The 23,004-nt window shown below is 43.8% G+C and overlaps 1 protein-coding gene across 3 annotated transcripts in view; it reads left to right on the top strand.

Moving 5' to 3' along the window:
- The window catches only part of MAF (MAF bZIP transcription factor), a 131,423-nt gene that overhangs the window by 31,239 nt on the left and 77,180 nt on the right, over nucleotides 1–23,004 (top strand). Inside the window, exons 3-4 of one of the 3 annotated variants that reach the window (XR_015716028.1) lie at nucleotides 4,896–5,062; nucleotides 5,915–8,930. The exons of the other annotated variants lie outside the window; for them this stretch is intronic. The gene's annotated coding sequence lies outside the window, so the exon portion shown is untranslated. Of the gene's footprint in view, nucleotides 1–4,895; nucleotides 5,063–5,914; nucleotides 8,931–23,004 lie in introns of those variants that run through there. 3 annotated transcript variants of the gene reach the window in all.

Below are 23,004 nucleotides of genomic sequence, written 5' to 3' on the forward strand. Positions count from 1 at the left end.
ACTTTCCACAATAAGAACACCAGTTGACAACACTTCTGCGATAGCCTCTTTTCATTCCTGGAGGCAGAGAGAGCCCCAGCTTTGTGCTCTCCCAAAGGATGTGCATCTGAACTGAAGGTGACCAGTCCCATAACTCTTTGAAGACCCAAAAGGATTGACACAAAGATTTCTGGGGAAAAACATCCAGCTTCAGGCTCAAAGCAGGAAACAGCAAATGCCTGGACTAAGTGCAGGGATCATGATTCTGGAGAGAGCAACCATGCATTTCAATTCTTTGTGAGTTGATTACTGCTAAGCCCCATGTGGAGATGCCAAGAGTGACCCCACCTGGGAAGTGTGCCTGGGGCGCACCTCATCTGTACAGCTACCCAGCTTCCCTATTGCTCTGAACTCCCCACTGCTTTTCATCTAACCACACTACACCCAAGACCACAGCGGGCTGGGTTTGGGTCACCATCTCTGGCCAAGCAACTTTTGTTGCCTTTTTGCTTTCTATCTCTTTTTTCAACCTGCAACACCCCCCCCATCCCTCATTACTAGAATGTATCATATAGCGTTAACTTACTCAATAATGCTCAAAGGTTAGTCCAGTCTAATCGAGAGACTGCACGTAGAGACGCATGGCCTTGGGTCTGAATCTCACTACCCCACTTACGAGGTGTGTACATCTGAGTAAGTGATTGACCGCCTCCCCCCCTCCGAACCTCAATGTCCTCATATAGAAACAGAAATAACAGCGCGCACCTCACCCGTGCTGTTGAGATTAAAGGTGCCTATGTCATGAGCCATATTCCAGAAGTGGGGCAAGAAAACCACCTTCTCTAACAGAACTTTTTAATAGTGCGTTTCTATTTCAAACATAATCTAAAGTTAAATTGATAAAGCATACTCTGGGTTATCTGGATGGATCTTTGTAGTTAATAACTGCCACTGCGTCTTCGTGCCAGTGATTGCAAACAAGTTGGTACTGTTTCATTTGATTGCACTAATGAGGAGAAGATGAAGGTGCAGTAAGTTCAAATTCATGGAGAAATGTTCAGTTAGTTCCAGGTAGCTTCACGGTGCCCAGTAACGACGTGGAGCGATGGTGGGGTGCCTGGGCCCTCACGCCGTGTAGGCACCGCCAACTGCAATGCGCCCGCCCGCACGGGGCACTCGGCACCACTTCTATGCAGCAAGTTTTGAACCAGCTTTATAAAAACCATATCATCTGTCCCATTTAATTAAAATCATTAGCCTGAATTTTAAATATGTTGTAGCTCTGTTGGCAGTTAAATTATTAATATGATTTGTTTTATCATTTCATAGAAGCAATAAGCATTAGGAGACTGAAAAGAATTTTATTTTCTAAATGTTGAAATAACATTATACTGAAAAATGTGTCAGGTTTTTTTTGTTTTTGTTTTTTTTTTCTGTACTTTAAATGAATTCTATGCATAACTAAGTTGGAGAAGCATTCTAATGTAGGTGAAATTCATGGTAAAAGGCCCAAAGGAGGTGCCCAGAAAGGCCATTTCCTTGCAGGGGTGTGTGGGATGAGGGTGTGCCTTCAGCATGTTCGAGGATATAAAGAATGGCACAATCATAAATAATCATAAATATATTTATTCATCACTTTCTCTGTGTGCCCATGAACATGCTAAAGATGTTGCATAGATTATCTTTCTAAATATTCGTAAGTGTTTGGAAACATAGAATGCTATCCACTTTAATATGCCACCTTCCTGCCCTCAAGGATTTGACAATCTACTCAGGAAATGGTTCAGGCATATAAGGAATCCCTAGGAGGTTATGAGTGTCAGATGCTAAAGGAAAGGTGCATGTGAGCTCCAAGGAAGGAGGGTTGTCTAGAAGGTTTCATGAAGTGAGGGTCAGCCCTGGATAGGCAGGGTTGGTGCAGTGTGCCATCTGTTCCTCCAAGTTCACTGTCCTCCTTCTGCCCCTTGCTCTGGACCCCTGGGAGGCAACCTTTATAGATGACAGTCACAGCTTCTCTTGGATCTGGCTTCCCTTTCGGATCTGCCCAATGGTTCCATCTTGTTCCGTAGAATCTTGAGAGAAGCTTTCTACTTCTGGAGGTTCTGGAAGTCCGCCAGTGAGTCTCAGGTCAGAGCATCAGTGGGACTGGAGGTTCAGGATGTAGGGTCCAGTCGTGGTCCTTGACAGAGCAGTTTTACAAGAATTTTTATGGGTACCACTTTTAATACGTTTAGTCTCTGTGTTGTAGCTATGGGTGTCCCCTTGGAAATGCAGCTTTCATCTCTTGGGAGTGTAACAGTGCACATTAGCTAGACACTCAAAGATGAGAAAGTATCAAGGTGAAACCAGTCAGAGGAGAAGTCAAGCCAAGATCTTACAAAGGTATGAGGTGGTTATGGGAGGGTAGGAAGAGAGGGGCCTGGCTCTTCATTCCCTGGCCACCCACTTCTTGGTGAGCTGGCTGCTCCCCCTAATATAGACCAAGTTCATTGTCAGGCGGCCCTCTCCTTACAGCTGCCCTGCCTGGTTCTTCCATTGCTTCCCCCCCTTGACCCTTCAAGCTTAAAGGTAATGCATATTCTCAACCCCCATCCCTACCGCTGCTGCTAGGCCTGCGAACCTGTTCTCACCTCGGTGAAAAGTCCCTTTATTAAACCCTCTTATTACCCAGTTTGAGTATGCATCTGCTTCTCCCTAACCTCTGACTGAGATCTGGAAGGTTGGAGACCAGTATAAGGGACTTCACGGGGGGGGGGGGGGGGGGGGGGGCTCTAGGTAGATACAAGGTGTACACTAAGGGGAAAAGGACAGCGAACACTGAATGAAATCATAATTATTAGTGTTAGCATTCGCAAACCTGCTTTGTGCCTCACCAGAAACTGGGATCTTCAGCTCCAAAATTCTTAATCCTGAACATACCATTGCATCGCTTTTCCCGTTTTCCATGGGAGCTAACAGAGCCTCTGCTTAAGTCTAAGGCAGATTGCCTATTAAGTGGCAAGGTCAGAATTCAGCCCAGGTTCTGTCCAACTCTACTTCTCTATGCTTGTTCAAACTTCTGTCAACCTCTCAGTGAGAATAACAGTCTGATGGGGGTGAGATCCTGAACTCAAATAACCAATTCTCCCTGGGGGACACTCAAAAGGAAGAAAAAGTCCTATGCCCACCTACCCGTAGATTTCAGGGTCCTCCCCTCATTTTACCCCTTAGAGGAAGGGCCAATGGAGCCACCCCTTTTGTAGGATGGGCTTTTCTTGAGCTCTTTCCTGCTCCAGAGAACATGCCACCATCTTAGCTAGAATACCCTCTCCACATGCAGCCAGAATCAGACTTCAGAACCCTCTGGGCTCCTCTAAGTTCCCAGCTGTCCGTCCTGTACCTGACTGGTTTGCATGCCTCCAGGTCCAGAACTCTGGCCAACTTTTCTTTCTGGGCTGGGGTCTACCTGCTCCCCAGAGAGCTGAAGCCTACAGAATGAACGTGTGTTAATGTGATTTCCTTGTGGATAAGACCCTGAAAAAGCCTACTGTGGCTATCAGAGAAAATCAGGGCATCAGGCATGTGGGCCTAGCTAAAAATGTGCTGGAAAAGCTGGACATGTGACAAGATTTAAGCAAAGGGAAGATCTTTTGATATCAATAATATTTATTGCATTTTTAAATGTTTTCTTTACATGTTTATTATTAAATTTTTGCAAAAAAAAAAGGAACATTTCAGTGGAGGGGAGAGGAAACACTCACAAACTTACCAAATCAGAATCTGCATTTTAACAAGATCTCCAGGTGCTTGTGGGCATGTAGATTATAAGACTGTACAGGACTCAGTGGTCAGAATGCACCATCTCATTAAGTCCCTTCTAGTTGAAAATCATGCTCTGTCTAGATTTTTATGACTATATAGTCCAATGCAGGAAAATATGCTTTGAGAAATACTTTCACATTCATCTTTGAGCAAATAATAATGACACTTAATATCATTATTGCTATCATTGAATACTAATTATGTGCCAGGCCACGTGTTGAACGCTTTATAAGAATGATCTCACCTCATTCTTATGATGGCGAACAAAGAGGGGCTACTCTGAGATTAGAAGTGATGTTACTGGGCATTTTTTAAATAAAGTATTTCAAAATGATGCTATTTCTACTATGACTGATGGTCATGATGATGGCACTTATTGGGCACTTTCTCTATTCTAGAGACTCTATTACCTGCTTTACATTCAGTTTTTAAATTTAAAGGCAAAGAGACAAGAGTTATTAGTAATCTCCTTAACAACTAAGGTAAACGAGGCTTCAAGGTTACATGTCATGTCCAAGGTCACACATCAAGACTCTAGCAGAATCCCAATCTGGACTTGGGTCTGTCAGATGTCCCTGCTCACACTGTCAACATCACACATGAGCAGGAATGTGCTAATTTGCTTCTAGCTCTTTAGTGTATTCTTGGGGCCTCACCTCCCAGTCACTGCTGGGCTCTTAGGAGGCCCTCCTTCCCCCTGAAGCCTTTGTGTGAGGATAGACAGAGGGGATGCAGGGCACTGCCTCCTCGGCAGGGATGGGCTTAGGGGAACAGAGGATTTTTCCTCCCTAATCACAGCTGTGCACAACAGGGCTGCAGGCATCAGGATCCTCAGACGTTCAGACTCTGGCCGAGAGGCAAACATCCCAGGACTTTACAGGGAACAATGGGCACTGAACTGCAGGTGACCCGACCTGCTAATCGCTGCCTGATTACCAGCTAATCAGTGCCTTGTTTGGGACTGAATCCCAAATCCCTTTGGACTGGGCTGGGCCCTAGGAGGCAGTCACCTGGTTAATGTGCCAGGGGCGAGGCAGGGGGTCATGTGCTCCAGTGAAGAGTGGCCAAAGGCTGCCTTTGGGGAGACAGTCACAAGGTCTGTCTCTCCCCAGCAGGTCCTGGACAGCTACAGCTCTTGTCAACAGCAAGGGAGTGAATAGAGGGAGAAGAATTAAAGGACAACTTATGGAGAAAAAGCTGATCAACCCTTCAAGGCACACAGAAAATAAAAGACGTTTCCCAGAAACTCTCCAGAAGAGGGCTCAGAAATAATCCAGAGGAGGTATAGTAACAACCACCACTAACCCCCTCATGACTATCACCACTGTCACAGCCACCGCCATCACTAGGACTATACCCACCACCACTATTTCTGTTACTGCCACCGTCAGCACCAGCAGCCCCGTTACCATCATTACCACCAACAGGACACCACCACCTCCGTCAGTAATAACATCCCTGCCATCACTCCCCCCATCACACTTCCACCATCATCACCATCACCTCTGTCGCCACCAACAGGATCACCGCTACCTCCATCGTTAGTATTATCATCACTGTCATCGCTCCCGCCATCACCATTACCACCACTGTCACCACCATAACGGTCACTGCTGTTATAGCTAATACTGTCGACACTCCCACCACCACGACAGCCGTCACTGCCACCATTATCGCCATGATCCCACCCTCACCCACACCATGACCACCATTAACATCCCCACACCCCTACCACCACTGTCACTTTCGCCACCTCCGTCACCACCACCTTCATCACCATCACCACCACCGCCAAGAACAACATCACCACTGCTCCTGCCACCATAACACCGCCACCGCAGCTTTCATTGCTACGCCTGCTGCACGCTGCCGTATCCTAAGAAAGCAATTTTGAGTAGCCTTTTAAAAATGCTGGTTTGAGAGGCAGACAAATTTAGTGTCTACTCCATGAAGTACTAGGTGTTTGAGTTTGGACAATTAAAGTGAACGTTGAAACTCAAATGGAAAAATTGAAATAGTAATATAATCAACTCATAGGATTGTGGCTCATACAGGCCATTTGTCACAATGCTTGGCACATAAGAAGCACTCAACAAAAGCTCACCATCACTATTTATCATTGCTTCTGCCCCAGCTTCATTTCAGTACACAGCTTCCTCAGTGGCATCGTTGTTTGAGATGGTTGGGGACAGGACAACTTGTCCTTCACCAGGACTTCATGGGACCCTCTAAACTTCCTGTCAGCCTTTAGAAGCAAGGACCTGGCCACAACTCCACGGGTTGAAGAAAGTTTCAATTTGGAATTAGCCATCGGGGTTGAATCAACATGTACTTTTTAAAAGCCGTGTGACCTTCAGAACTTTTCTAACCTCCCAGAGACCCTCTTTCTTCTGAAAAATGGAGAGTGATAACCTCTTCCTTACAAGATTGTGAGAGGATTACATGAGATATTACAGCAAAAAGCCCTAGATGACCTACAGGGACACAGTAGGCACTCAACACAGTGAGTCACTTGCCCACTATTTTAGCTTTGAGGAAGTAATTATCAGAAAGTGGAAAACTTATGCCTTGTTCTAGACACCGTATTAATGGAGGGATAAAACCATGTCTTCCTCACCCTGGCCAGGTGGTTCAGTTAGTTGGAGTTGCCCCATACACCAAAAGGTTGTGGGTTGATTCCCAGTCAGGGCGCATACCTAGGTTTTGGGTTTGATCCCCGATCGGGGTGCATATGGGAGGCAACTGATTCTCTCTCTCTCTCTTCCTCTCTCTCTCCCCTTCTCTTCCAAAATCAATAAAAACATATCCTCAGCTGAGGATTAAAAATAATAAATAATAATAAAACATGTCTTCCCGAGAGAGCTGACCTCTACACTCTGACCAGTTCTCCGGTGCAATGCTAAGGTCTAATAAAAGGTTACCTTTGCCCGGTTGTTTCTGTTCTAGGAAGCTGTTCAATGTTTCACTATATTTCTCCAAACTCCTTTAAAAACAGTTCGTCAGGTTAGTTCAGATGAATTATTGCTCCTTGGGAGTTTTCCAAACCCTGGATTTCCTTCAGAGAGAGTTGGATTCTGTTTCATTCTTGGAATTCAGCTCCTTGACCCTCTCTGTGACCCCCGATCACAAATACAGTGTAAATAACCTGCTGTCTCCCACACGAAGGAGAACTCCCTGACCTCCTGCCTGCAGAATGGAATCACTCCTCTCGGGCTTGGGGCTTCCCGGAGCAAGAATGTTAGACAGGCTCGTTCATTTCCCTTCTTCCCTTCTACGGCTGTCAGTCGCTAATATTTTGGTAGTGTACATTAATAGAACAGATATGCCCCCAAAATGTTTACATGGTAAAGGAAGAGGGAGAAAAATCTCATTCCATCAATCAAAATTGGTTTCTGCCTACCGTATATGAAATTTACTCCTACCTTGTGAGGCAAAACACAGTGAAAAAACCCTCAGCAGAATTTCCACCCATAATGGTGTAACAGGCTGCACATGGAAGGTCGAGAGAGGCGGTGATGAATTACTGATCCACATAAATAAATAGCTGAGAATTAACTTTGGCAAACCTAGCAGCTGGCGGGGGTCACACTGGACCTCTCCACTAACATCAGGACAGGTGGACCCTCTGCCGGGAATGTGGTTCTTCACGGGTAGGGTTTTCTCCTCGTGAAGGCCCAACTCGGCTTCCAAGTGAGAAAGAAAGGACACAGGAAGGAAAATTAGCTGGCAGACAGTTCCTCCATTCCAGTTCGAATAGTTTCAGATACTACAACCCTGAAACTTTTATCAGCACGGACTGACCCTTCCGATTGCCCCACCTACCTGCTAATAGACTTGAACACGGCCGGCCGCCACATTGTCTCTTCGCCATGTGACCCAACAGTCCTGACTGGTTGCGGCCTTGTTTTGCACCCAGCGCCGTATTTTTGAGAACTTTGAATATTACTAAGTGATAATTCCATCTAATTTCTTCTATGCTGCATGCATAGCATTCCATGATGGCTCCCCAACATCGTACCTCCCCATTTCCTTGGACCCCTTGGTTGCCTCCTTGGTCCAACAACCACCAGCGTCGACTCTATGACGTCCTCTTACAGCCTCTCTCATGGACCCCAGTGAGGATTCTTTGGGCTCTCCCAGAAGTGACACTTGCATCTACTGTAGGTGGATGCTCGATTTTATGAGATTACTCTTTAAGGTGGCTTCTCGGATCGATACTCCCGAGAGCGGTACGTGAGGGATCAAATGTTCCCACATCTCAGGCCAACACTTTGCAATACCCAGCTTTCCCATCCTTGCCAATCTGATGGGTAGAGAGCTGCATCTCATTAGGCTGGATTTGCATTTCTCTGATGACTAATGAGCTTAAACACCTCTTCATATTGCGGCAGCCACGTGGATTTCTACCTCCGGGAGTTGCCTGTCACATCCTTTGCCCCTCTTACTATTGGATTTTATGGTCCTTGTTAACTTACAAGTATCCCTCACGTACCCTAAATTGATTCTAAGTCAGTTTTGGACATTGAAAATATTGTATTTCAATTTGTTACTTTTTTAACTTCATCTTTGCTAGCCTTTATGAATAAGAACTCCTCGAGTTTGGAATAATCAAAGCCGTCCATTTCCCCCCCTTATGGTTTGTGAGTTTGGGTCTTGATGAGAAAATGTGTTCCACCTCCAAGTCATAAAAATGTTCCCCTAAATTTTTTCCTGTTAACCTTCTAATTTTGCCTCTCATTTAACCCCTTACTCATCTGGAGCCCACCTTTGTGTAACATGGGGATATAGATTTTATTGTTTTCCATATGGTGAGTTTCTCAATACCATCCACCAAATAACCTAACCATTCCCCATGATGGATAAGCTGTGTTAACCATATTTCAAGCCCTCGTTTATAAATAGGCCTGTTCTGTTCCTTGTTCTCTGTTCTTGAGCCAGTACCATACTGGTTTTATTATTATAGTTGTGTAGTATGTCAATATTTTGTAGGGTCAGCCCCTCCCCCCGATTCTTCTTTTTCGTGGTCGACCTAGCTCTCTCTGGAACTTCACTCTCCTGTATCCATTTGAGCATAATATTTCTGTGTTTCACAACAATAAATTTAAAAGAAATAAATAAATGCAGCTGGAGTTTTGATTGCAATTGCACTGGACTTGCTATTCATTCTGTAAAGTTTAAACAAAGCAGGGTGTGCATGTGTCTCAGGCACAGAAGCTGAGTGGTGGAGAAGCACTCTCATTGCACTTCGGAGTCAAGATGAAGATGCCACTCCAGTGGAGGACTGTGGCTCTCTCTTGACCTCCACGCCCCAGGGGAGCCCAGGGTGGCAGTCAGTTGGGTTTGGGCAGTGCTGTTAATGCCTGATCCTTTCTTGAGTAATGACTCTGCTCAGGAAACCATGCCTCAAGGCTCAGATTTCCCTCATTTAAGCTTGTGGCTTCTTGGCCTGGAGCCTGTTCCCTTCCCAAAATGTTTGTTAGTGTAGTGGCTTTTTATGGCACTTTATGGAAAAATGAAAGAGGAGGGGGGGAGACGGCTGTATTCTGCAAGCAGCCCGTCTTTCACCTTCTCTTACTGGAACTTGAATCCTCTGCATACCTTGTTAGCAGAAAACTTCAAATATATATTTTTTCCAGGCAAGCTCACAATTGGAATGTTTTTTACCTCTTAACTCAGGCCAGGACAAATGTGGTTCGGGCCCTGAGAAACAGCTTGTTCTTTAGAAGAGCTGTATAGCAGCCTTTGCACAACATTTACAACTGCAGTTATCTGCGTGGGCATCGGAGAGGGCTGGCCTGGTGAGACTCAGAGGGTGGAGGCCACTCTGCCTTTGCAAGGTTGATCCTGGAGGCAATGCTGCTGGGTTCCCTCGGTCCCCTGAGCCCCCCGTCCAGTTTTAAAGTCACGCCTGGGAAGCTCTTGGGTTAGACAGAAGCCTTCCAGGAGGAGGCAGTTTCTCTGCTTCTGGAAAAGGGAGCCAGCAGGCCTAGGATGCAACCTGAAGGGCAGGAAGTCAGAGATGTTGGCCGGAACGCTGACAGAGGAAGAGGGACCAGAACCAGGTCTCCCAGAAATGTCATGTTTTTCTTAGAACCAGGGCCTCTATTACACACAAATTTGAGATTATCTCAGACAATTATCTGAAATTAACTGTGGCTTTCAAATGAAAAACATTTAGGGGAGGATCAGATAAGAAGAAGCCTATTTATAAAACTCGCCAGGGGGAAGGGGGGAGAGTGAAAACGAGAAGGGGAGAGAGCGAGCCGCTGCACAACATGATACCAAATGCACCCCGGGCGCCAGCGGCAGGGCCGGCTTCCTTCCTCCGCCTCTCCACCAACAGAAGGAGGGCTCTGTCCCGCTTGCCTGCTCACCCATGGTGTCTTCGAGAAAATCCCGTTCCAGGGAGGAACGCTGGCTTTCCATCTCATTCTAGATACACGCAGGATCGGGCGACTGTAGTTCAGAACCCCTGCGTTCAACATAGGTCAAAAAGTTTTTCCTAGGGTTTGAAATATTAGCCAGTGATTTCTGGCTCTGAGGCGGTTATTTACAGGCTGGGACTCTTAGAGCAGTTAAGAGAATGGGAAATGAGAACAGGGTAGGATCCAGTTGAAGATCCCATTTGACGGCCATGGGGTGACACAGATGCACAAAGAAAGCGCTCGAGGGCCTCTCCGCTCCGTGCTCTGCACTTTAAAGAGAGCGACTCGCTAAGGAATATACTGCAGTTATTCCCTTTTACAGAAAGGAGATTAAGGCTCAAAGAATTTACTCGGCTAGAAAGAAAATGGGCCCGAATTTGAAGTGAGCCTGAGTGCATAATTCACACTCTTAACTACACACCAGATGACCTCCACAGAACCGTCTTCACCCCTGTTGCACAGGGCCCGACTCCCCTCTGCACACACTGCGTGTGGGCAGCTATTCCAAGGAAGGGACAGGAATCAGCAGTGTGTGTGTGGAGAGGAGGGATGTATTCCAAGCAGAAACTTCTTGAGACCTGATGTATGTTTTTGTCTGCAATTATCATAGCTGCCATTCATACAAGGCATTTTAAAAAATGTTATTTTTCAATTGCAGTTGACATTTAATATTATATTAGTTTTGGGTGTACAGCATAGTGGTTTGATATTTATATAACTTATGAAGTGACCCCCCCCCCCATGAGTCTAGTATCCACCTGGCACCATGCATAGTTATCAAAACATTAGTGACTATATTCCCTATGCTGTATTTTACACCCCTGTGACTATTTTGTAAAGGTCAATTTGTACTCCTTAATTCTTTGACTTTTACCCCCAGCCCCTCAGATCCCCTCTTCCCTGCGCTCATTGCAGTATTGTTTACAATAGCCAAGATATGAAAGCAACCTATGTGTCCATCGCTAGACGAATATATACAGTGGAATATTACTCGGCCCTGAAAAAAGAATGAAAACCTACCAACAAGGCCATTTTACAGATAGAAAACAAACTCAGAAGGAGCAAGCTCCACACTACCAGAAGCTGAATGGGATCTGAACTGTCGAAGTCCCAGGACCATTCACTCCCCATGACACCTCCTTACCACTGAGGCTTGTGGAGTACCAGAGATCTCCAGGGGCTTCAGGCTATGTCTGAATTGTTCCCCCCACCCCGCCCCCACCCCCACCTCCTAGACACAAGATGGCAAAGAACAAATGATCTCAAATGCCAAACACAGCCCAGTGGGAAATATTTAACCCACATACTTCTAGAATTTCTGGCCCCACCTCTGTTCCTTGCCAGAGAGAAATGGCATGAGACGAAGGACAATTTTTATAACCTCCTTCAGCTCTAAACCATGTTTCCTGTGCACTTAGCAGGTCTTAATGGAAACCAAACATTCTCTTAGGCACCTATATTCTTAACGCCCTCAGTCAAGTGCCCACGTGGTTAAGAGAACTGAACCAACAAAAACATTTTTTTAAAAATATTCACAACACAGCATGGAAGTGACCATCGCTAATTCAAAGAGGCAGACATATTTTCTAAAGGTTGCAAAGAGGTGAGCCTTTCACAAGATTCCAGCTCAAGGCCACATTTGCAAAAGCATAATCGTTCGCCTAGCAAGGTTTTGTTTATCTGGCCATTAAAAAAAAAAGTGAAACACCTTTTACTTTCGGAAGAACTATTTTTCCAGCTGTGTAGTCTGAAGAGGGCACAAGAGGCCTGGTTCTTTTTTTTTTTTTTTCCCTCCAGAAGGGGAGCAAAGTTTCTTACACAATTTTGTTAGGGCTAAACTGCACGCAGAGCAGTTTATTTATACTGTTTTATCACACACCTGTTTGGATATGGGCTGTTTTCTGGTATTTAAACAAACCACTTCTTGCCAATTGCTTTATCTGCAGCCTCTCATGCTTTTGCTGCAAATGTTTTTTATTAACTCAGAAAGAAACACCAATCTCTCCATGAACATTATTAAGCGAGGACTAAAATAGCCTAATTGTTACTTACTTCTAGCATGTTATCATTGAAGAACTATATCCCAGGAATCCGTTTAAAATATGGTAAAAGCCATTTCACTGTACTTAAGGGGAGAAAAAAGATAAAGGCTTTTGGTTGAAATCCCTTAATAAAAACATTTTTTAAGCCACCTGCTTATTTTGAGCTAGCGTGTTAGCGAGAAAGAAAAGCATTGCCATTTTAGATTGTAGTTGGCCATGTTACCCACTATGGAAATTTTGGAGTACACAAATAGCAGTCTTAGAATTTGGGTAAAAGACCTAATTTCACTTATATGACCCTCTCTAAATCATTTAAACTCTAGGTACCGCTCTCAGTAAACTGTGAGTCATAATAGCTAACCAGGGATGAGACATTTTAATTCAACCCATGGTTATTGAATAGCTATTATGGGATAAGTCTTGCCCTAGGCCCTGGGGTGCAGAGAGAAATGTGACAAGGCCTCCATTTCCAGGTATCCACAGTTCATAGCCCAGCACACAGTGGGAGTCTATTAAGGAAATTGAGTATTTATGTGTGGATTCATCAATAGCTAAATATAAGCCAAAAACTAAATATGTGGAGTTAAGAACTGAATGTTTATATTAGAAGATTAATTTTATCTTGCAGTTTCAAAACAGGTTGGAATACTAGCTTAACATACTCTATTAGTTATCTATCACTGAGCAACAAATTGCCCCCCAAAATCTAGTGGTTTGAAACAATAAACTTCTATCATCTCGCAGTTTCTGTGGTTAGGAACCCAAGTGTGACTTAACTGGGTGCCTTTGCCTTAAGGTCTCTCATAGGGCTGCAATCAAGGTGTTTGTCAGGGCTGCAATCTCATCTGAAGGTTTAAATGAAGGGAGATCTTTCCAGTTCAATCATACGGTGATTGGCACCACTAAGTCCATCACTGGCTGTTGTACTGAGGGCCTCAGTTCCTTGCTGACTGTTGAGTGGGGTGGGGGCCATTCCCTCAGTTTCTTTCTGTGTGGGCCTCTCCACAGGGCAATACATAAAGTGACAGCTGACTTCCCTTGGAGTGAGTCAGAAGAAAGAGCGAGTACCTTGGCTTGATAAGCTCAAAATAAGCCATAGAAGGGACTTAAGTAAAGGCATAATATTATCATACTTGCATTGTAAAAGATTATTCTGGCTTGAGATCCTAGCATAACTTAAGCATAAGTATCATTATCATTTTTTCCCCTGATTTCCATTGCTATTGCAAACCCAAAGACAAAAATAGTTGAACACACAGGTTCTGGCTGCCTACCCAGTTGGGGAGCATTAACAGAGTTCCTAGATATCTGAATTCAACCCACCAGAGTCTGGGTTCAAGTCCTCAGAACCAGACAGGCAACATCAATAAAGGCACTCCCTTATTTAAGCAATATATTAAAGATACTCCCATGACCACAATTGACTTCTTGGGATGGAGTTCCTAAAAATTGCAGATTGAGGAGATTAATGTGTATAGAGCTGGCTATAGAGATGACTTGATTCCTCCTACATGCTGCTAAAACATTCAAGCCCGCTCTTGCCCTAATCAAATCCAAATATTTTCTTGTGCATCCAAACAAATATATTCCTCAGAGGGAAAAATATGCCTCAGAATGAGACGTACCTACTCAATTCAACTCACTTAATTACTTTGAATCTTGATTTCTTCATCTGCATTATTGGAATAAGATCAATATCCACCTCACAGCATTGTAATGAGGGGAAGATTGTATGTTGCAGTTTGTGAACTCCTTAGCACAGTGCCCACCACAAGTGTTGCTCAAAAATTAGTAGTTTAAAAATATATATGCCTTTATTGGTTAGCTATATAGCTGCATAATAAACAACCACAAAATCTCAATTTTTATTACAAAAAAATATATATATAGTTGTTTGGCTCACAGAATCTGTGGATTGGCTAAAATAGGCTGATCCAGGCTGGGTGTGGAGAATGGCTCTGCTGATCTTGACTAGGCTCATTCACACATCTGGTGATCAGTTGTGGTGTTAGCTGGATCGTGCTCCACGTGTCTCTCATTTTCCTCCTGGGATCAGTGGACTAGTCTGGTCATGGTCTTCTCATGGCAATGTCAAAAACACAAAAGAGCAAAAGAAACACACAAGACATCTTAAGTCCTAGGTTTGAAACTGGTGCACTGTCATTCTATTGGCCAAAGAAAGACACAGGTTTAAACAGAAAGTCAAGGGCAGGGAAGTGTATTCTACTCCTTTAGGGGAAGGAGCTGAAAAGTCACAGGATACAAAGGTAAAAAATCAGAACCATCAATATTATAATATAATAATAATATAATTAATATAATATGATCTGCAAAAACGGATACCTGGTATGGTTGGATTTTTTTTATTTTAAAAAATGTTGATATATTTTACTTATTTACAAAATGAATATTTTTAATGGGGTAGATTCAGCATGTGATTCATGTCTGTGTTCCCCTTTCCAAGACAGTATCTATCACAGTGTCCACTGTATAGTAGGGGTTCCATAAAGGTTCAGTTTAACATAGAGATGACATTATAGAGGAGCTCATCAGAGGAGTGTTTCAATCAGACAAGTATCTATTGAGGGACTGTAGTTACAAGCATATTTGTAGGTCATGGAGAGTCACTGGGAGACAAGGTAAGCTTTGCTCTAAACTTACACAGCTGGTAGATTGGCAGGATAAATAGACCTCGTATCCATTAGCTTTTGCCAGGCTATGCTCTAGGAAAAAACTACCCCCACGTCTCCATGGCTTAAAATAACAGGTTTATTTATCCCTTCATATTGCATGTCATCTATGGTTTGAGGAGGTTCTATTTTGTCTATCTGATTTAAAATAAAAAGCATTGCTTTTATCTATGTTTCTTCTCCAATTGTAGATCTGCGCTGAAAGAGCAGACCCTATCTAGGATATGCTTGTTTGTTATAGAGGGAAGAGTATAGTAGTCAAATTACACAGTGGTTCTTTTTAAAGCTCTGCTGGGATATGACATATATCACTTCCTCTCACATCCTTTGGCCAAAGCAAGTCACATGGCCAGGCTTGACATAAATCGGGTGGGAAAATGTACTGCTCCCATAGGAAGGACCTGCATGCAGATCATGTGCTAATAGGCAAAGATACATGATCCTCTTACAGGGAGAGGAACAAACAATTGGGAACAATAGTAAAATTAAAGTAATTTCAGATGTGACTTCCACTACAAAAGAGAAATATACAGTGCTATGCAAATGACAACAGATGGAAATATGCAGTCTTGCCCCACAAGGTATTAAAAATTGAGTTAGTTGGGCAGATAAGTCACCACCATTAAATTGGGTGCTAGTGAAATGTGTCAGAGATATGTATAGAAATGTGAACATCTTGGGAGTTCAAAGACTGTCTGGTGTCTGTTAGCCAGAAAAGTGAAAGAGATGGAACTTTAGCTTAACTTGAAGGATAAGTAAGGATTATAAGAATAGAGAGAAAGATGGTGACATAAACAAAGGTGGGGACTAGGCGGCAGGAGATCTTGTGCAAGAAAAGTAATTTATGAAGTGGGAGATAAAATATGAATAAGAAAGGCATGGACAGGCTTAGGCCTTGAATGCCGGTCTAAATTTAGAAGAGAGGAAAGTTACAAAGAGCAAGCAGTGTGCTCGAGGACCCTGTTTCTCAAATTGATGTGCACGGACCAGACCTCAGCATCACCTGGGAAAATGTCAGATTCCAGAATCTCAGGCCATTCTCCAGAAATACAGACCTGAAAGCTCCTTTCCACAGGATTTCTGGGTAACCCTGATGCATGTTGTAGTTTGAGAAACACTGCACTAGAACATCACTTTAAATGAATTAACGTAAGGCGAGCGTAAAGACAGAGTGGCCAGTGACGAGTCTTCTGCAGATCCATAGCACGGACCTCTAAGCGTCTTGTTGGTGTTGATGAGAGACATAGAAAGAGGCAAATGTAGTTGATGACAAGTCAACGAGGCGTGGTGCCTGCACGGATGGAGCAGATAATCCACAGACAACCTGGGTGACAACTGAGAATTCTGCTGTCATGATGGAAACAGGAAAGTCAGGGGCAGCTGGCAGGAGAAAAGCGAAGAAAATATGTTTTAGACATACTGAGTCTGAATTTCCAGAATGGCCTAACCGTGGAGATCTCAAATGATGTCATGGAAGAGTGTCTGGGGCAAAAGGCAGTGCCGATGTCATGGGGGTTAGGGAGGCTCGTGGTAGTGTATAATTGTTATGCTGTGTTGGTTCTCATTCCAGAGTCCTTGCCTAGAGCTCGATCTGACATAGAGTCGGTGCTCAGAAAATTCTCATTAAGTACCTGGGAGAGATTTGTATGGCGATGCCAGCTGCAGATCTCAGAAGAGGCCAGTTGCCCAGGATGAAAGCGAATAGCAGCATTGCTTCAGTGCGGACCACCTGCATGCAGGGCGCCTTGGGAGCTCGTTAGAAATGCAGTCTCCGGGACCCCACCCAAGCCCTATAATCCCCACTTTCCAGTGTGGACCCTGAAATAGGAACGTTTACCTAGCTGCCTAAGAGATTCTAAGGCATTCTCAAGTTTGAGGACCAAAATTCTGAAGACAGAGAAATGAAAGAAATGGAGGGTTCAAGATCAAAATCTGGACAGTGCTCAACATTGGGAGACAAGGCATGTGCCACTGAGAAAATGAAGGGAAAACAAAAGTGGGTGAAATTCCCACAATCCATCAGGATTCTCTCAGCATCCAAGTATCTCAGTTTTCCTACAAGAAATCCATAGTTTTGCTCTTTCTATTTCTTGGAGGAAATAATAAGTTTGCTACTGGGTAGAAAAAGCCCTATTTCATTTTTTTTTTCTAGCCCAAAATGAAAGCTTCCCCTATGAAATTTGACTTACATGCACTGATTAAGACCCTAGTGTGGACAAAGACTTGCATGGAGACCAGGGGATATAAGGGTTAGTAAAACACACTCCCCGCCCTTGAAGCACACATTGCCTGGTGTGACCAAGTCACAACAACAACAAAAGTCCATATGCTGAGAAGTTGGTTTGTGCAAGGGTTGTCAGGGCATCAAGGAGGAGCAGAGTAAGCCTCCTCAGGGATTCAGGGAGGGCTTCTCAGAGGTGGTGGCACATGAGAAAAAAGCAGGAACCTGCCAAATGGATAAGGTAGACACAAGACATTCCCGCAAAGACAGGGGTATGGGAAAAAGAACTGAGACACTCTCCCTCCACCGTGGTCCACCTGGGCATCTGCCCGTGGCTGCTGGGCGTGTGAACAAGGACAGGCGGGTGAGAATGGAGAAGAGATCCCAGGTCTGTGGGTGGACCCCAGCTGACCCTGCCTATTCTATGGAGAGCCATCAGGGTGGCACAAGGGCAGGGCCAGAAGGAGAGCTGCCCCTCCCTCTTATGCTGCCTGGGCCTCCAGCCCAGTGCCATGGAGGGCAGCGCCTAGAGAGAGGGAGTGAGCAGAGCAAGTCCCAGCACCCCCGCCCTGTGACTCACCCTTGGCCCTTGGAGCTCTAGCCGTGCCAAGAAACCTGGAGCTGCTACGAGAAGCTGCTGGGAAGCGAGGCCTGGGCCAGGCCAGGGCCCCCTCCACCCCTTCTCCACACAGAGGCTGGTACAGCCAGCAGACAAGTCTGCTAGGGCGCTCAGATGCCATCAGATAGAGGAGAAAGTAAAGACACATGCCAACTGAGGCTCACTGAGGACTGAGATCCACTGCTACAAGATGGGGAAACTGAGTCCTAGTGAAGGAAGGGACCTGCTGAAGCCACATGGTGAGATGAGAGCAGAACACACAGACTCAGGCCTCCCAACATGTAGCCTGGTATTTCATGGAGTCTCCTTCTATCACATGAGAGTAAAGGAGACCAGCTCACTCAAAAATTCAGGCTTCAAGTCCTTTGGGTTGGCTGAATGGTCTAGCCCAGAGGTCAGCAAACTGTGGCTCCTAGGCCAAATCCAGCCGTGGCCATTTCTGTTTTGTTCATAGCTGCCTTCAGGATGCAGTGCTCATTGGAGTCACTGAAACAGAGGCTGGGTGGCTGTGAAGCCTAGAATGTTTACTATATGGCTCTTTAGAGAAAAAAATTGTTGACTCCTGGTCTAGGCTAATCCTGCTCCAATTTCAGCATTAAATTGCTAAGAGACTGATAAAAAATAATCAGCCCATTTGGGGTGGGACCCAGGAATCTAAAGGTTGGTAAGAATCCCAGGGGTTTTGATTTAGGTGGCCTAAGACCACACTTTAAGAGACTTTGGTCACTGTCCATCTTTTTATTTTCAAGATTTGGAGTCCAGGTAGCTGGCTTTCATGCCTGGCTTCCCCTTGTCCACTGTAAACCCAGAAATTGGAGCCCCACGAGGAAGTCTTTAAAGCTTTCTTCTCTGCAGTCCCTGAGGCTCTGCTCAGAGGTCAGGGCAAATAGCCACGTAGATGACAAATTAGCCCACTGAACCCTCTACACATTGATTTAAGTAAAGCAACATTCACTACAAGAATGTGTCCTTCTGAGTTTGCCTAGAAGATAACGTAGCACCATGCAACCCAGCTCAACTATTTAGTGGGTAGGTGACCATATGGCAAGTTGCTCTGTGACTTGCAATGTGACAAGCAATACTTCTGTGCAAGGTTGTGTCAAGATTAAAATTAAATTATGGATATGAAGCCTTTATCAAATCCTTGACAAGTGTAGTATTAATCAAATGGTAGCTATCATTGGAACTATCGTTATTTAATTTTCAGTTTAATTATTAAGGAGATGATGCATATTGTACAAAAATTTAAAGTACTGAAAAGTATAAAAAAGGAGAAAAAGAAATCATCCCTAATCACTTTATCTAGAAGCAACTGATTAGACATTTTGGCAGACTCCTATCCCACTCATATGTTTAAAAGCTTTTCAGATACAAACTATTAAAACTAATAGGAGAGTCCTGCAAAATTGCCAGATTCAAGCCCAATACACACAAATCAATCGTGTTCTTATTGCATGTAATTACAAAAGGTATAAAATTCACATTATTTACAATGGCAACTGAATAATAAATACTTAGCAGGGGAACCTAACAAAAAGGTATAGAACTCTGTGAAAAATAGAAAATACTATCTTAAGTCTTAAAAGAAAATCTCAGAACACAAAGAAACAGATCGTGGTCATGGTGAGCAGATTACAGATGGGCAACTCTTCCTAATTAATCTAAATTCAAGGTAATTCCAATCAATACCCCAAGAAGGACCTTGGGAAGAAGATACCGAAATTTCATGCGGGAGGTGAAAGGGGAGAGAAGAGCCAAGACCATTTTAGAGACGCAGAACAAAGTAAGGGATTTACCAGGTATCAAGGTTTATTACAGCATCTCTAGCAATTGTGGCATTGTGGTAAGAAGGGGGAAATGGGTGATGGAATTGAATAGAGAGTTCCAAGACGGAGCCAAGCATTTAGAGTAACTTGACATAGAATATAATGGGCATAGAAATTGGTGGGGTGGGAGAGGGCTACATAATCAATAGTCGTAGTACAACTGATTTTCCAAGAGAAGATAAATAAATTAGATTCCTTCCTCATTACACACACACACATACACAAAATTCCAGATAGATTAAGACCTAAACCTGAATAGCAAAATTTTTAAAAGTTTAGCAGAATATATTGGAGAGTATCTTTATGCCTTCTGATAAGAAAAGATTTCTTAACCATGACTCAAAAAGCATAATACATAAAGGGAATTATTAGTGAGTTTGGCATAATTGAATTTTGAAAATTATATACAACAAAGACACTGTATATAAAGCTACAAGACTACAGAGAAGTTATTAAACACAAAATAACCATCAAAGGGTTGGTATCCAGAATAGCCTACAATCGATAAGAAAAAGGCAAAGAAGCCAGTGATAAAATGAGCAAATATATGAATAGACGAGCCATAGAGGAGAAAACCCAACAAGCCAATAAGTCAATGAAAAGATGCCCGATCTCACTACTAATAAAGGAAATGCAAGCAAAATGAACACTTAGGTACCATTTCGCACCCGTGAGAGTCTAGACTGGAAAAGGTGAACACTACCAAGTAAGTGCGGACAGAATGCAAAGTAAATTCTCAACCTCTTCCGATCAGAGTTTAAATTTCCCCAATCACTCTGAAGACTAGTTTTGCAAAATCTAGTGAAACTAACATGAGCGTAACTGAGACCCAGAAACTTCACTTCTAGGACTGTGCCCTGGAAAAACCTTTGCAAGTGTGTGCATGATGTGCCGGCACTGGAATGTTTCTGCTATAAACTAGAATGTTCACAGTAGCTAAAGTGGGAAGCCATCCAGATATCCGTCACCAGGAGGATGGTGACTTGTGGCATAGTCATTCAATGAGATGCTCCTCAGAAGATAAAATAAATCCACTAGAAATACGTGCATCGTGCATCGAAAGGAATGAATCTGCCGAACATAATATTCGACGAAAAAAGCAAGTTGCAGAACATTATTGGTTATCTAAAACTTAAAATATAAATATGATACAATTATGTTGTTTATGGAAATTTATATATTTAGTAAAAGCATAAAACCATGAGGCAGAATGATTGTCATCAAATTCAGGGTAATGAGTCCTTTGGCAACAAAGGGAGAGGAATGGAATGGGGCAGATGCTGTGGATTTCAACTGTCTTTCTGACAGTGTATTATTATATAGGGGGGGAAGTAAAAGTGACCGTGGCCAAATAAAAAGTTAAGAGTTAACAAAGTTGATGACTGCATTGGCTGTTACACTATTCTCTCTATTCTATGTACTTGAAATGTCTCATAACATAGCAAATATGTGTATTTTCAAGCATGTGAGAAGTGTCTATTACAATTGTAATTAAAGGAGTAAAACCCAGTTCCCATATGCCAAGTAAAGGTATATTGGAGAGAAATAAAGGTCTAAGAGAGAAATAGTTTCCCAGTGAGGAAACCACTGAATAGGAAAGTAGTTTTTCTTCTTGACTGCCTGATATCTTCTGGAAATTTCTCCTATTAAATGTCAAGCCATGTGTACCAAGTGTCATAGACTGGGGGAACCCAGAGTCACAAATACGGCCCCCTGTCCTCGGCGTCTACTTCCTTCTTCACAGTAAGTGACGCCTACCTATCAAGAGCCGTCACAGGACCTCATTCCGCATGCCCCCCCCCACCACTGCAAATGAACACAAGACAAAAATATTGGGACTGTGATCCGCACACGTAAGATGGCCTTGGGTGTGCTGCAAAGGGATGTGACTTACATTCACTCAAGGTGATTTGCCTCTGACCTTCCTCGAGGCCCAGACAAGGAGAGGAACCTGATCAATCCCAAGCTTTGCAGTTTCCAAAACACAAACACCAAAGAGCTTTTCAGGGAAAGCACAGCAACTTCAAGAGATTACCGTCTGAAAGAAAACTCTCCTCATAATAATTAAAATAATAAAAAAATGAGAAGCAAAGGCATCCACTCCACTCGCAGGTTGGACACTGAGAGCTGAAACTAGCCCAGCATATCCAGAAGTACGGCCTGCATTGCATTATCAGGACACGGCTATCCCATTGTCTACACTCATGGCCTTCACTGTTCGGGAAGACTCTCCCCCAAGCAATGATCGTTCATTGCAGGAGTTTCTGGAAAGACCTACCAACTCTTCCTGCAAAGCCATCAGCAGAGGACTGGTACCCTAAGAATCTTTAAATCCTTCTTTTTCTCCCCCATCTTAGTCTGTTATGTGTGACCCTTACACAATTCTAATCAGGCCCCCACATGAAAAGAACTCCTTACACCAAACTTCCAATTCTCAAAAAATTCTGATCTTGCCTCCTTTCTCCGAGATGCTGCCCAAGCTCTGTCAAGGTGATGGTCTTTCTTACAGAGGTAAGCAATAAACTTGCCTTGGCCTTCTCCACAAGTGGTGTGGTGATACTTGGGGAGCTGGCAAATAGACAATGATTTAATTTTTATTTTTTTTTAATGCAAGAGTGAACACCCTTCTTCCTTTTTGAGGATTGTTGAGAAGTCTTTCCAGCGAAGGAGGAAGCAACCTTGCCATTTGCTCTCAGGATGCTTGGCCACTTCCTAAGCTCTTGCCCAGTTGGGTTCCTGCAAGCTTTCTGGATGCCTGCAGGAAGGTCTGGGCATGTCTGTGAGTCTGCCTTTTCTGGGCATTCTTGCTGAGAATAATCAGGGTAATTATAGACTGTTCCCGCATTGTCCTGACTCTTGGGAGCTCTTTAGCACCAGAGGCGGATAGTCAGAAAGCATTCAACCCAGGCTCCCCCTTACTGAGAAAGAGCTGGAGAAGCCTTCCAACATGCTCTCTCAGCATGCATTTCAGAAGCAGGTGGAGACGGAGGAAGGGGAGGAGCTTCATTGTCAAAGAAGTGTAGGAGTTGCTCCTTTTAAACAAATTGGACATTTAAAAAATATAATTGCAGCATCTCTCAGAGCTTCCATACTGTACCTATGACCCTGGCCATGAATTCACATCACCTGGCAGGACTGGGGTAGGGAAAGAGGGGGAAGCAGGGCATGAAAAATAAACATGCCAATGCCTCACCCCAAGAGATTCTGATTCAACTGGTTTGTTTGGAAAGTTCTTCAAGTGATTCTAATGTGCTGCTATGATGGACTTCATTGCTTTTATGTGCTGATGTGTTTTCAGATGTATACACTTCTTTTCCGTGTATATTTGGCCATATTTATCTGTCCCTAGTGTACCCTAGTAGGACTAGTGTAGCTTTCAGTAGAAAGCACTTAGAATTTGG

This window comes from Miniopterus natalensis, chromosome 18 (genome assembly GCF_054644295.1).
Source record: "Miniopterus natalensis isolate mMinNat1 chromosome 18, mMinNat1.hap1, whole genome shotgun sequence".
In the NCBI taxonomy this organism is placed as follows: Eukaryota; Metazoa; Chordata; class Mammalia; order Chiroptera; family Miniopteridae; genus Miniopterus; species Miniopterus natalensis.